We start from the raw sequence: 14,392 nt of genomic DNA, 5'->3' as shown, positions 1-14,392 counted from the left end.
TGAGATGAGCAGAAAGGTTAATGTGAATGGTCTGCACGGTGCAGCCACCTGGTGACACAGAGCTCAACCATACACAGTAGCAGCAACGAAGTGCATTCTTCTTTGCTGCTGGTGTGTATTTTTCGCAGGAGTGTAGTCATCAACACGTTGTTCTTATAAATGTTTAAAATGTTTTACACTTGGTTAGAGCAATATTAGCGCTTCGTTTGACTGGTTAAGCGCTGCGCCAACAAGTGTCTGGACAGTGCAGACCGATCAGGCTGCTCACGTACGTCCACTCTGAAGTTCCTTCATCAGCTTGAGTTTATGCCTCCAGTCATTTGCCGAAATGACCAGCTTGCCTGTGGTTACCGGAATACCGGCCACCTTCGGCGCTACGACAGAATGCTCGCAACGCACGCTGCTTCGATGGCTCTCGGTCGACGGCCAAGCGGCCAGCAGAGAGGCATGGAGAGGTCTAGCGCGGGAGGAGGCGTGCTCCAACAACCGGAAGTGGACGATGTGACGTCGCATCGTGACGCAGAACCAGTGAAGGCGGAGCTTAGCGCCGCTCGCTCGGCTAGCGAGTTGAGGAGGAAAGGCATGGCTAGGGAGGAGGGTAACTTCTAATCGCTTGTAACTCCATTAATACGCAACGCTTCACTTAAATTGTGGTGCGAATGTTCTACTTAAGCTGTACCCTACGCGTCTACAAAATTTGTCCGAACCGTTTCAGGAGCCCTTTAAAGAAAGGGGTCAGACAAGGAGACCAATGCTATTCACTGCGTCCTTGGAAGAAGTATAATAATAAAAAAAAAGAGTAATCAAGCTATTAAACTGGGAAGGCTGTTTGACATGCTGCGACTGCAACGACGAAAATCGGTGCTGTCGCACGCGTCGCAATGCGATTTTTAGAGGGCTCATTTAACAGGATCGCGATTTCAACAACAAGGCGTAAACTGCTGACACGCACGTGGTAGGAGCGAAATGCCATACTAAAACGCTGCTGCCACGCACGGAAGTGACGTCACAGTTATGATGACGTTGTTTAAACAAGTATGGCGTGTTCCGGTTTATAGTTTTGCGCGCGCTGCTGGAGCTGCTTCAGCTCTTCAGCTTAGCTAAAACAGAATTTTACGGTTTCTTACTGTGTTGTGTGATAGAATGTTGTTCTAGTTAGTTGCGCTGGAAGAACCGGATGGTGTTCGAGCTTGCGATCTCGAGCCACACTTGGGCGCAACGCTGGAGCAGCTCGTTTCTTTATGCCTTGGAGCGCGTTTATGGTTGGTAGTGTGGTCTTGTGCAGCTCCTGTTACGTTTTTCAGTGCTGTTGCTCTTGTTTGTTGAATTTACTGATGTGAATGGAGCATATGTGGGCTCTCAGTGTGGCAGAACTTTTTGCTCTTATGGTAAAAAACGTTTAAACTCGTTCCAAATGCTTGTTGCTGCAGTTGCCGCTTAGTGTTGTGCATCGATCGCGAAAAAAAAAAAAAAAAAGTTTCATCCTTCGTAGGATTGCTGTTGCAGATATTGCCTAAGTAAGTGAGCTGTTGCAATTTTCATATGGCACTCGATGTCGCATTTACCTGTACTGTTTCTTGTCTTGCATGTTCATACTGTTCCCTTGTTTATCGGATTTTGGCGGCTAGCGAATCGCGACTTGCTTGAGCACCTGCTCGCCACAGTTCTAAAGGAACATGTTGAGCAACCCCAATGTAAACTATGAAGACAAATATTGCAGAACGTGGCCCAGCCGCTCATAGTTCTACTTTGGCTCAATTTTGTTCTAAAGCTTGGCTGTCTTGAAGACCAAGAAATTTTCTTAAATTTCTTCCAGCTAGTTTGCTAAGCTGCTATTTAGTATTGCTTCTTGTGATGGCGCTATGCGAGGTACCAGGTTTGCGCAAATGTTCCTCGCAACTTGTTTACAAACATGATGTAGGTTCATTGCAGGAACCTGCATTAGGTTATAGATGTGAGATGCACGCTAATATGACCGGTGTGGGTTTGCGGGTCCCTGCATGCCACTCTCAAGCAAATGCCAAGTTTCCATTGTATGAATCTTCCTTGACTTCGCAGGGCCTGTTTGGTTAATCCCTTCATCTGTGCAATAGAATGCTCATTAGTCATGAGCCTTACCCTGATCCTCTTGTCCAACAAAAAAAAAATCTTTTAGGCATTGCATTAGGGAATATATCTGACTGCCAATGTGACAATTTTTGCCTCTGTAACCTTTTTTTTCTCCCATCTTATCAGTGAAGGCCTTGTTCGAACAGAGTGCCATGCAGTGACAGAAATTCTCATCACAGTAAGAAAATCTCTGAAGGAGATTTTTGAGTCTGTCTAGGACTTCGTCTTGGGCAAATTGGTGAAGTCTGCTGCACATTGTTTTTGTGTGCGAAAATCTATTTACAGAGGAAGGACACATGAAAGTGCGAACTACTAACTGATTTAATGATTCAAAGGATGAAACATAGTGTACAAATTTTGTGCACACCAAGAGGTGAATGTTGTGACAGTGCTAGTTTGTCTTTTAATGCTACAAATAGCCATTAAACAAGTGCACCTCTGGGGAATTAAGGCAATTGAAGTGCTACTAACATGTGCACTCTCTGATAAAATATACCTTCGTGAGCTCATGCGATGTTTTGTTGCTACTCCTGCACAGGATCATAATGTGCGAAAGCACGGCTCATATGAGCAGGCCTTGCAATGTGTGCTGCACCATCCGGTTTATTTAAATTGTTTGAATGCTCCCTCAAATAGTCATTCAGGCATTGGGCCGTTTGGTCCACGTAGAACTTGCCACAGCTGAGAGATATCTTATGACCAACCCACAGCACAATGCTCAATATGGTTGGCGTGATTTTTCATACACCCTTGTCTTTAGGTACGAGAACACAATTGGGCTAATTTGACAGGTGTATAAAGGAACAAATGGGACATTGTATCTAGCAGGCATGTTCTTGAAGCTGTGGGTAAATTTGTGCGCATATTTGTACATGAGGTGTACAATTTGTACACCTCAGGCCTAGTGGCGTCTGTTCCGCTTACATTTGATTAGCAAGTCCTTGTCGAGCTGCTCTTCAGCTTTCAGGAAATGGATTCGGCCATGGCACGCATGACCTAATTTCCCCACCTGTTCGCTAGTTGCGCTTCTGCTGTGACGGGTGTTGCGACGCTCGCCACCAAGGTGCTCTGTCAGGAGCATATACTAGATTGACAAGTAACCTTATTTCCGCATTTCTTGTCAGCAATTTGGGCACACTTAGCTAAAACTTTCATGTTTAGTGCACTAGTGAGTAGTTACTCTAAGCACCTTTATGACAAGTTGACTGTCTTTGCTATGCGCTTAGCTGAAAACCTTCTATGTTTTTAAAGCTGATTCTGAACAGTATCCACAATTGCCGACCAAGTCACTTCCTTTGGCCTCCTCGGATGTTCTTATCTTCCAAGCTGAATTGGCCTTTATCGAGCTGAGCCATAATTATTTGACCAGATGATGAAAATAGGTAATGAACTCGGAGAAAGCATAGGGTAAATTAAATATGCGTTTTTGGAATTTATAAATAGTATGGATAAGGGAAATGAAAGTGGACGAAAAGATAGTTTGCTGTAGGTAGGAGCTGAATCCACACCACCTTCATTAGGCATGTAGTGCCTTACCAATTCAGCTACTGTGGCACTCACCCTCCCATCCCCTTGGCATAAGCCACTACCACTCACAGCCACAGCAGCAGACGTCTTAAGTGCAGGCATCATAAAATACATCAGCAGGCAACTGTTCAAGGGCTCTGACTTCGGCTGCCCCTTGATGCCCTAAGACAGGGTATGATGGTTTATTGGCCATTTGCCCAATTGGGGCAAGTGGCCTGTTGATGTGATTTGATCAAATGAACAGGCATTTGAAATCCCACTTACTCAATTCGTTGTACATGCCGTTACCAAATCTGTTCTTTGAAAGGTGAAGCGTTCCTCACTAGGACACACCATCGGACATAAGAAGAACAGATATCACTAGATATGACTTCGTGCCATATGTGCTCAGAATTAGCCACAAATTGAAAAACTTGACTAGTAGATATGGTGCCCCAATGGTTTCTCCCGCACCGAAGTGATTAGCCCAATTGTGTCTTTGTAACACGAGTACCGAGAGACAAGGATGTACAAAGAACCATGCCAAGCACTTTGTGTGTTGTGCTGTGGGGGTTATCAGCGCAATACCTCTCTGCTGTGGCAAGTCCTATGCAGGTCAGAGGGACTAGTGTCTAAAGGGACACTAAAGGCAATTATTAAGTCAAGCTAAAGTAATAGATTAGTGCTCGAAAACGTCGAAGGCATCACTGTTATTGCGAACAGAGCTTTAGTAATTGATGAACGGAAGTAACTGCAATACACAATTAGAGGCTGCCCCAGCACATTAAAGTACCAGCCCGATGATGAAGGCACTCCTCATTAAAGTTCTGTCGCTAGGACTTATCTACTAGTAATAAAAAGATTGCTGCATTGCATTATAAGATGAAAGAAAATGCTATTCGTCTAGTTCTATTTGATATTTAGAAAAAAGAACCCATTGAGGTTACCCTTGAAAGCATCGCCCACGCTTACATGTTTTAGTAGTTTCGTTATCACATAGTGCTGAGCTGGATTTTCTGGCTCGCGAAACTCGCACAAACTGCAAGTTACAGAGAATTCGATGTTTATGTGATGTTGCGGGATTCCCGAACAGTCCGTGCTACTTGATCAAGAGTAGTTGCAGCGGCGAGTCCAACATTCTGTCTTGGCTCAGTTGCTACATGGCCGGGCTTACGCATTTTGCACAGAAAACTGTAGCACCGTCTGTAGGGTACTGTTTTACTCACCAATGGAAGTGAAGGGCAGTGATGGCACAACGTCGCCACTCTGTCCTCAGGAGCAGGCGAATTGAATTGCTCTCTAGGTATGCGAACCCTTCAGATGCAATTTTCTCGTAAACTATCTCTTCTTGGCATGGAAGAAGCACTGTGAGGTTTATGGAATGCTACTTTAATAGGCAACATCTACTTAGTATTTGCCTTTAGTGTCCCATTAAATGGCCATAATAGGAAGCACTCAAACAATTCAAATAAATTTCATGGTGTGCATCTTGGCACGCTTTGCAAGGCCTACTAATGTGAACTGTGCTTTTTGCGTGTTATGATCTTGGGCAGTGCATGAGTTCATGGAGGCATATGTTATTAAAACAATCCTGCATGTGCTAGTTAATATAATTCATTTTAATTGCATGTGACATTAGAAGCAGGCTAGTAGCCAATAAACTGTTGTATGCTACCCCAAGGCATTTAGGCGGTCAAAGTTAGGGCCATCGACCATTTGCCTGCTCCTAAGACCGATTAATGGCAAATCAGTTCTGTGGAAGCCCGCAAAATCAAGGAGGGTTCACGAAAAGGAAAATTCTCATCAACCTGACTTTAGCACAATGTCCTGGGTTCCATCCCAGGACCTGGAGAAAATTTTTTTTCAGCTATGAAGCTTTTTTTTTCGAAGAAATCCCTTATGGGTTTTTAAAAAACTGCTTTGGGCTGAGAAACCTATGAAGCCATCATTGTTTTAACATACATCACATGACATAGCCATAGGTACGTACGATTGTATAACACATAATCACTGATAACTTGACAATCCATGCTTCTCTTTCATATGCTCGTCCAGTACACATGTAGAACGCAACAGTCTGCATGTTGTAAGCTGACTTCAAATGGCCGGAGTAGAAATCATGCTGTCAGTGTCACACAATCATAGTCACTGACATCTTTTTGCTTTTTTTACACACATAGTTCATTTTACACAAACGTGTTGGTCCGCCTAGCAACACTTCACGTTAATCGTAACAATGTTGGGTTACCAGCAAAATGTTACCATAACATTGGTTCCCATAATGCATGGGAGTCGCTCCATTTTGATTTCCGACTTGTGTAGTTGTTTAACCCTTTTGCTGGAATTCAAATTAACAAGTCCTCATTGTTAGTTACATGAATGCAATAATGACTTGCAGGCTAAGGCAATGTTTTCAGACTTGCGACGGAAGCACTGTGAGCAGAGGTGTATGTACAAAGAAGCTGTGCGAAGGCTAGGTTTGGTCGTCCTGGTCACCAATTTATGGGAGGCAGCATGAAGAGGTAACTAGGCTTATTCAAGCCAGCCAGCCATGGTGTCACGGGATCTTGGGAGCAGCCGTTCAGGTCGCGTGCACTAGCATGTTCTATTCTTGCTCTGCCTGTGCGTGAGCCCATCTTCTTTGCCTATGTTGGAAGTGATAGCCGCGCGGCTACAGAGCCCATCTCCTAGTGCGAAGTGCAATTGAAATAAAGTCCAATGGTAAAGCCCCCAGGTAAAGTGTGCAGACGGTGTCGTCATTGGTAGTGTTGGGTTCTCGCAATCTGAGTGATATACACCAGGCAGCACCGGCAGCATAGGTTGTGAGTGAAGCGCAGCCACATATGATACCAAAGTGAGAAATTGCAACCTGCCACAGGCACTCGTAGATGCACGGGCCTGTAGAAGTCGGAGCTCCAAAAGTAGACCATCTGGCAGCTTGGGACTTGCGTGGAGATAGCGCAAGTGTTGGTCACTCATGTTGTTGACTTAGAAGTGATTCTCGAGCTGAAGAAACCAGATGGCAAAGTTGCTCCTGCAAAATTTCGGTAGGCCATGCATCTGCGGAAGATGTGAGCACAACATCGGAAAGCTTGCCTGCTGCTGCTTTCAGTGGAATCTCGAATGCCGATAGCATCAGGGTTGCAGTGGTCACTCAATGCATCACGAAGGTTGTGCTTGTGGCAATGCCGCGCCAGCGAGAGTGAAATTTGCGCCTTGTTGAGTCGGTGGCTGAGCCTCTGAATTGGCGATGAGTGAGTTGCCCCGAGTGGAAAGCGGGCAGCTTGTGGGGATGTCTAAGGAAGAACAGCGACGAGCTGTAAAGTAGCCGAAGGCGCTTGCGTTTAGCCCAGTGTATTTCTTGGAAAGAATCGTCGAGCAGCTGACTTTGAGCTGGGGGAGGAAGCTCATGGACCACGTAGAGGTTTGATGCTGGGGTCGGCGCATGCCGACGACCGGCATGGGTGGAAGCAGGTGATGTGGGACGACCATATTCAGAATGACACGATAGATGGTGAGAGCTGTTGTGATGGAGCACCAGCTGGAGGAGAGTGAGTGCTCGAGGTGACATAGTGAGCAAGGACGGCTGCCCACGAGTCCTTGTACAAGTCAGAGCAGGGGCTGAGAGCCGGAGCCTGGAACCTTGTTAAGAAGGAAATGGTTGTTTAGCGGGATGAACCAGATGTCCAGCATGTCAATGTAGAATTCCCATGCCCCCTACAATCGCAAGACTTCTGCCAAACCGTGCGAGGCCACGTCACTACTCGCCTTGGTAAAGTCGGTGCGCTGATGCTGGCATGGCAGGGCTCAGTCATCCTGGTCACCAAGTTGTGGGAAGGCTGGGCTCGGTCAGCTGTGTCATCACTTTGAAGGAGGCAGAGCGAAGAAGTAGCTGCCGTAGCCACTGTTTGCTTAAGCCAGCCATGGTGCCACGGGATCTCGGGGCAGGCTGACACCGCGGCCGCTTTGGTCAAGTGCGCTAGCGTGATCTATTCTCGCACTACCTGCATGTGAGCTCATCTTTTTCGCCTGCGTTAGAGGTGACAGTCATGCCGCTACAAGGTACTAAACATGTTTACTGTTTGAGCATCTCTGAATTGCATGAGCTATTGCATGAGCTATTAAATACACCCATCACACAAGTGCAGAGCCCTTCCGCTAAGTCTATCTGGCAGGAGTCTTTTGTCCTGTAAATATTCACGTTTTCCCTGTCCATTGTACAGCTGTATCCTGCTACGTCTACTTGGTTAGATGCCGACGCCAAACTTGGAGGAAAAAGCGAAGCTAGATCCTTATTAAACGACTTCAATGTGATAGAATTTTTACAATTATCAGCATTCAAAATTAGCTCTCATTACAAACCACATTTAAATTTGCAAGAAACTCTCACTAAAAGGCAGAGCTTATACTTTCTGATGAGCCTACCTTGTGCATTTTCATTCCTTAAGAATTTGTGTACTTTTCCTTATAGCTTTTATCTTCAACATTAAGTGAACAGGGTTTTTCAACTTATGGTCAAAAGACATTTACACAAGAACTAAAATTCGTGCTATCTTGTGCTGTCAGGCCAAATTGAAGCTTTTCTGTGTTGTATGTCATCTTGCTTTTGTGTTCTACTTGGCGCTTAATAGACAATTTATGCACAAACAAACCATTTGTATTACAGACTCTTCAACTTTATATGCAAAAAGTATTGCCATTGCAGACAGAAAACACTGAAATATAGTAATTCTGATAATTGTTTTCCGCGCAAGAAATTTGGTTGGCTTTGGGCAAGGGTCTAAAAATGTTGCATAATTCGGTTTCCTAAAGTCAGTTTTTCCGTAATACAGCTGTAGTCACAGGACATGTGTGTTCCTTAATTACAGACGTGCGCACCACATGTGCTTAAGATACCCCGATAGACATTTTACACACAAACAAACCATTTGTATTACAGACTCTTCAACTTTAAATCCAAAAAGTACTACCATTGCAGACATAAAATACTAAAATATGGTAAAAAATTCTGGGAATTGTTTTCTGCACAAGAAATTCGGTTGACTTTGGGCAAGGGTCCAAAAATGTTGTGTAAGTCGGTTTCCTAAAGTCAGATTTTCCGTAATACAGTTGTGTTACGCGGTGAAGCATGTCAAAAATGAAAAGAGGCTGTTGTCACAGGACATGCGTGTTCCTTAATTACACATGCACGCACCTGCTGTCTCCTGTCATACTACAAATACCGACACATGTAATAACTACTGGCAGCCATTCAAAGTTGTTTGTGTGGAGATTTAAGGCCCATGTTCTGGGGTGAAAAGTGCGGCCCTAGCTGTAAGAAAGTAACGTTTTGTTTATCAAGCCAAAGTTTATAGTGTTCATGTTTTTTAAGTGTTTAATATTTCTAGAATAATAGCTACATCCTTGCAAGGTAGTTGAAATAACAGCTCACATTGCCCCAGCCATGTCCAAAGTAGCTCTGATGGCCTGCTAGTACAATAAATAGGTGTATTGGTGCTTTTACTGACAGGAGACGGAGGGTGCACAGACATATCATTAAGGGGACACTAAAGCAAAACAATAAATCAGTTTAGACTAATAAAGCATTGTTTTAGAACCCTGCAGGCAGTCATTTTAAAACAATAGTTTGGTTATTAGATGTGAAAATGAAGTTCGAAGTATCAGTATTTGAAATTCACGCCAAAACCTCGACACAGCTGCGTCAGTGTGACGTCGGGGATTTCAAAGTATATTTTTGCATTTGGGCAGCGTTGGCTGAGTAAAAATTCCAGAAACTTCATATTTGGTTCCTTTAGAACACAATGTAGACAGTCTGTACCGCTATGTACTTAAGTAGGCCCTAGAAGATACCATCCAAATCCATGACGTCACAGCGACCAGGTCTGGGAACTTCAAGGAGGCGTCGCCACCCGTCTTTTGTTTTTGCACTTTTTCTGGTCTACCAAGCATCTTATACTGGTAAGAGTGGTGTTTTTGGTGTTGTAGAAAGGTAATTTACTAATGCAGAAGAAATAATTTTTCTCTTTATTGTCACTTTAAGGAACACATTATATGTCCCTGACAGTGGCCCCTTTCCACTTTTATAATATGCTTCGCCGTCGTACATTGCATATGCTTCACTGCATAACAAGACCGTATTGTGGCGAAGCTGATTTTAGGAAACTGAATTATGCAACATTTCTGGGAACCTTACATGGCTTCATTCTGTAGAGGCTCTAGGAAAAGGCACGCTGCTCTATATTCGCAGCAAACATAATCTGCGTCATAGAAAAAGAAATGTTTGTGATGTTTATTCGCAAAATATTCATGTAACGTCAGCCAAAATATTACCTGCCGTTTTATTGTGGCACTGCTGCCAGTAAGCCTGAATACCTGAGTGGGTCTGAGTAGTCTGGCTCTGAAAATTGCCCATTGATAATATTTGCATTCCGTTAAGATCAGTTTTTGCCTTTACTAAGATGCAAATGAAAAAATGTTACTGTGATGTAGCATTTAGCATGACCTTTAATACGTCCCGAAGACATGGTGGACCGATCACACTGAAGGCGCAGTTCAATCTTAAGCTGGGTCCACACAAGAGATGAAGAACACGATGTGATGATGGTCATGTGCAGATGATGAAGTGCCTAAGAAATGCCCACATTATAATTATTTGTGTCAATAGAAGAATTATAAGCAACCTCTAAAAATCTGACTTGTTGTGATGAAATTGAAAAAGTTGGCAGGTATGTATTATGACATTGATGCAGAAAACATTCATTTTGTCATTAAAGAAAGTCATGTATGCATTCACTTTTTCATCTTCCCTCTTGTGCTTGGGCCTTCATTGGTCTGCATTGTGCAACAGGTAAAATGATGAGAAATATAACTAAAGACAAATAAAATCCTAGCCTGCTAACATACGCCTGCTCAGTACACTATTGACACGCTCTGGTTTATTAAGCGTGCTCACCTGTCGATTCAGGCACAGAAGCAGGTCCTGTTCTTGAGCTGAAACATACACAGCCATGCTTACATAGGAAACAACTTTCAGGAGGCCAATTATTGACACGCATTACAGATAGTACTATGGATCAAGCATGAAGCTGACCACAATGCCCTCGAACTCTTCCCAACATACATATATTTTCTAGCATCCTGGGCCAACCTTCTGGCCATGCTTTGAAGCTGCTGTCAGGTTTCGAACCAAGCCCAATCTTTCTGGCTTTGTTGTCCTCCTCGTCGTACCATTTCCCCCCTCATTTATGTTTGTCTTATTGAGATAGATATTATGTGATGATTTTTCATTTGTGTGTAGTTTGGGCAAAATCAATTTCGAATAAAACAAGCCACCCAGCTATTTTTATGGCCTAATTGTTTTTGCGCTCATTGATCATGGAGACCTACCTGCACGGCTGCATGTATATGGCAACTAAGTTCTCGTCAGATGTTATGTGAATATTTAATTAATAAACTTCATTTACATTTCTGCGCAGCACAGACCCATTGCGGCTGCAACTATACTGAGCTGCATGGCTGTTCGCAGCATCATTACGGAATAAAATCTGCCAGTCTTTATTTAATAAACAGTCAACATAGTGAATAACCGAATACTATATTGTATATTCTAAATTTAAGTACTTTATGGCTTGCACTGTCGTGTTCTTATAACTTTGGCAGGCCTAAAAATCTCAACAGACCATCTAACTATGTGGAGTGATTTTTTAGCCATTACATATTCATTGCGTTTGCCTGTTTTCCACATGGCTACCAATAATCAGTAGATATCATGTCGGTTATTTATATTTGGAATTGGTGACTTTCCAAAAACCTCATAGTACCCCCCCCCCCCCCCCAAAAAAAAAAAAATCCATCGCATACATGCAATAAAAGTTTAATGCACCCATGGAAGGGGACGTAAATCGTAAAGATTTAAGTTAGAAGCTGAGAGTAAGATGGTATTTCGACGTGAACAGCAGACTACAACAAATAAAGCAGTGGCACAAAACAAAGCGAATGAAAAAAGTATTGTTCAGCCAATAAAAACATTTCACTGTTGCTGCAAGGTGAGAAGAGGGAAGCAGCCCTGCACTCACCCCAGCAACTACAGGCTTGACCGAAGGGTCCAAGACATCTCGAACATAATGTCCACATTTGGCCAAAGAAGCGGGAACCATATCGAGAAGCTTGTGTTCTGGCCACAGAAGCAGAAGCTCACAGGCCTTGTGTTAGAATTCTGTAGCCTGGTGAAGTTACAAACCGTACTCTTGTAGCGATGTGTTGGCCAGGTTTTGACTGGTTGCCCTTGTCCAGTGAAGTCTTGACTGCATGTCTTCAGCACAATCCATGGGGCAACCTTCCTATGTGGCTTTCATCCATGTTCCAGCTATTCCCTTCATTTTTGTCACCCGGGGCTTCGTGGTCCGCAGTGATTAGTCCCTTACTTAATATGTACAAATAGGTCCTTTAATTTTCATGTTTTCTTGCCTTGAATGCCCTCATATCTATTGCAAACAGAAAAGGAAGATAGCACCACTCTTCTATCATGATCGTTCACATTAGAGTTCCATTAAAGGAGCAAGATCAGGGTATCCATGGCATCTGTCTCGATTCTTTACATTTTGTGCCATAATACCCAGGACTCGTACTGTGGCTGCAGGTGTCATCTGTAAGTTTGGGAGGTGGGAGCACCTTCTGCTTGCTTCAGCTCCTGTCTGACCTTGCCCTTCAGCACAACAGTCTAAAGTTCACAAAGCCAGCATGACCCCGGAGGTGAATGACACAACCTGTCAGCCCAGCCCTTGGAGCAGCCAATGACCTGCCTATCGATGCGAAGGACAACTGCAATGACAACTGCAAAGCTTGCAAGGCTGGGACGATAAATTTCTTCAGCGACATCCATCTTGAAGGCCTAGTCCTTGAAGTGAATGGCGCATAGAGTGCAGACTTATCTTGCCACCACAACGATGACTGCTCCATAGCTCACAAGGCTGGGATAGCAAGTCTCATCGGAAGGCTGATCGTGCAGGCCTAGCCCTTGAAACCACCAGCTGTGTGTCTGCCAATAATCTGTGCCTTCATCGTGATGGGCTCTCCAAGGTCTGCAAGGCTGGAACGCTGAGGTCATCCCATCTGAAATTTGGAAGCTTTGCCCTTCAAGCATCCAGTACCACCATGGCAGTATTAAAGATGGGAGGAACTGCAAGGATCACTAGTGTTTACTAACAATTATGTAGCATCCTTGTCTGTGCACTCACAAGTGCCCTAGGGACCTAAAAGACTGAAATATGGGACATTGAGTGGCTGAGAATTATGGGAATATTCTTGCACACTGACATCAAAGAAAAGTAATAGAATACTTACATCTATGTCACAAATAGTTGTTAAGTTCAACTTAGTTTGCTTTCAACGAGAGTGACGTAGAGGCTTGTGAATACTTTGAATTGGACATCTGCTGCAGTAAAGTGAAGCTCGAGGTCCGATTGACCAAATTAGACAAAAAAGCGCGTTACACATCTGCCAAGCCAACAGGGATTTTAATAAGCAGGCCATAGAGCTGGGTTTGTTCACATGACTAGAGAATGCCCATTGATAAAGCTAAGTAACTTGGTCTAAAGAATGCTGCAAGAATTTAACACTACTTTAGTAGCGATATTCTCACAGCAAACAGATGCGTTGCAGAAGCAACAGTCATAGCTCCAGAAGCACAGAAACTCGGAGGCGAATCTGAATTTGTGCCACAAAAGCCATTCTGTTCTCTGTCGGCAGGTGTGCTATGCTGTGTCGGTCAATGGGTGCTGTGTCTGCCCTGAAGACAGCGACAGCTTACCTTTAACTGGGACTGATAGCCCATCTAGCACCACTGCTAAAGTAATGTTAAACATTTATCCTAAAGACAAAAATGCAAAACAAAGCAAGAGGGATGGGGGGATGAAGCTTGCAGAAAAACGAGACAAGGATTCTTTGAGATAAGGTGTGGCAGTCATGATCAGAACCAGAACGATAAGTCAAAGGAGAGTTTTTGCACTTTCGTGTGTGATCAAACGGACAGGCATCATACTGAAGGCGTCAAGAGGAGCACAAGGATGAAGCAAAGGCACTTGGCAGCTTGGAAAGACAGTCACGCAATTGAATGCAGAAAAATTGCGGGAAACAACTCAAGCACCCGAATGCAAGAAAAGAGTGAAAATAATACGTTATGTTAAAGAAAAAGGATTTCCTTTTGAACACAATATTAATATAACACTGCCCCACTGTACGATACATCAAACATTATACACAGCTTCAAAATTGCATAACTGTGCAAACTCAGCCTGAAATAGATGGAATAGAATTTGTTCCTTGTGAGCAAATCGGGATTGTGGCTTGCATAAGCTGAATGTGTGCAGTTTTCGCTTAGCAGAAAGGTTATTAATTAGTCAAACTTCTATAGTGGTGAACAAAATAGGAGTTCGGCAATGGGAAAGAAAAGAACATTAACATTTGTGTGCAGTAGTGTGAGAGTTAACATGGGCAGAAGTGCAATGTGTAAATAGGGTCTATTTTGGGCAGATATACCGAGATATAAATTGCACTGGTATTGTACTGAATCAAGTTATCTTGACATGAAGCAATAGCCTGCCCTTTAATTTGCATAGATTTTGCCATACAGTCTTGCATGGCTGTTAGACTACTGCATACTTTGGCAAAGCCAAATAGCTGTCATGCTAAATGTCATGTATAAGGCAGCCATGTATGTCTATCCACGAGAAGGCATATCTTTATTTTATGACTGTGCGCAAGTTTATTGTTGACAGAT

This window comes from Dermacentor albipictus, unplaced genomic scaffold, assembly GCF_038994185.2.
Source record: "Dermacentor albipictus isolate Rhodes 1998 colony unplaced genomic scaffold, USDA_Dalb.pri_finalv2 scaffold_11, whole genome shotgun sequence".
NCBI lineage: Eukaryota > Metazoa > Arthropoda > Arachnida > Ixodida > Ixodidae > Dermacentor > Dermacentor albipictus.
Note: the sequence above shows the minus strand (reverse complement) of the source record.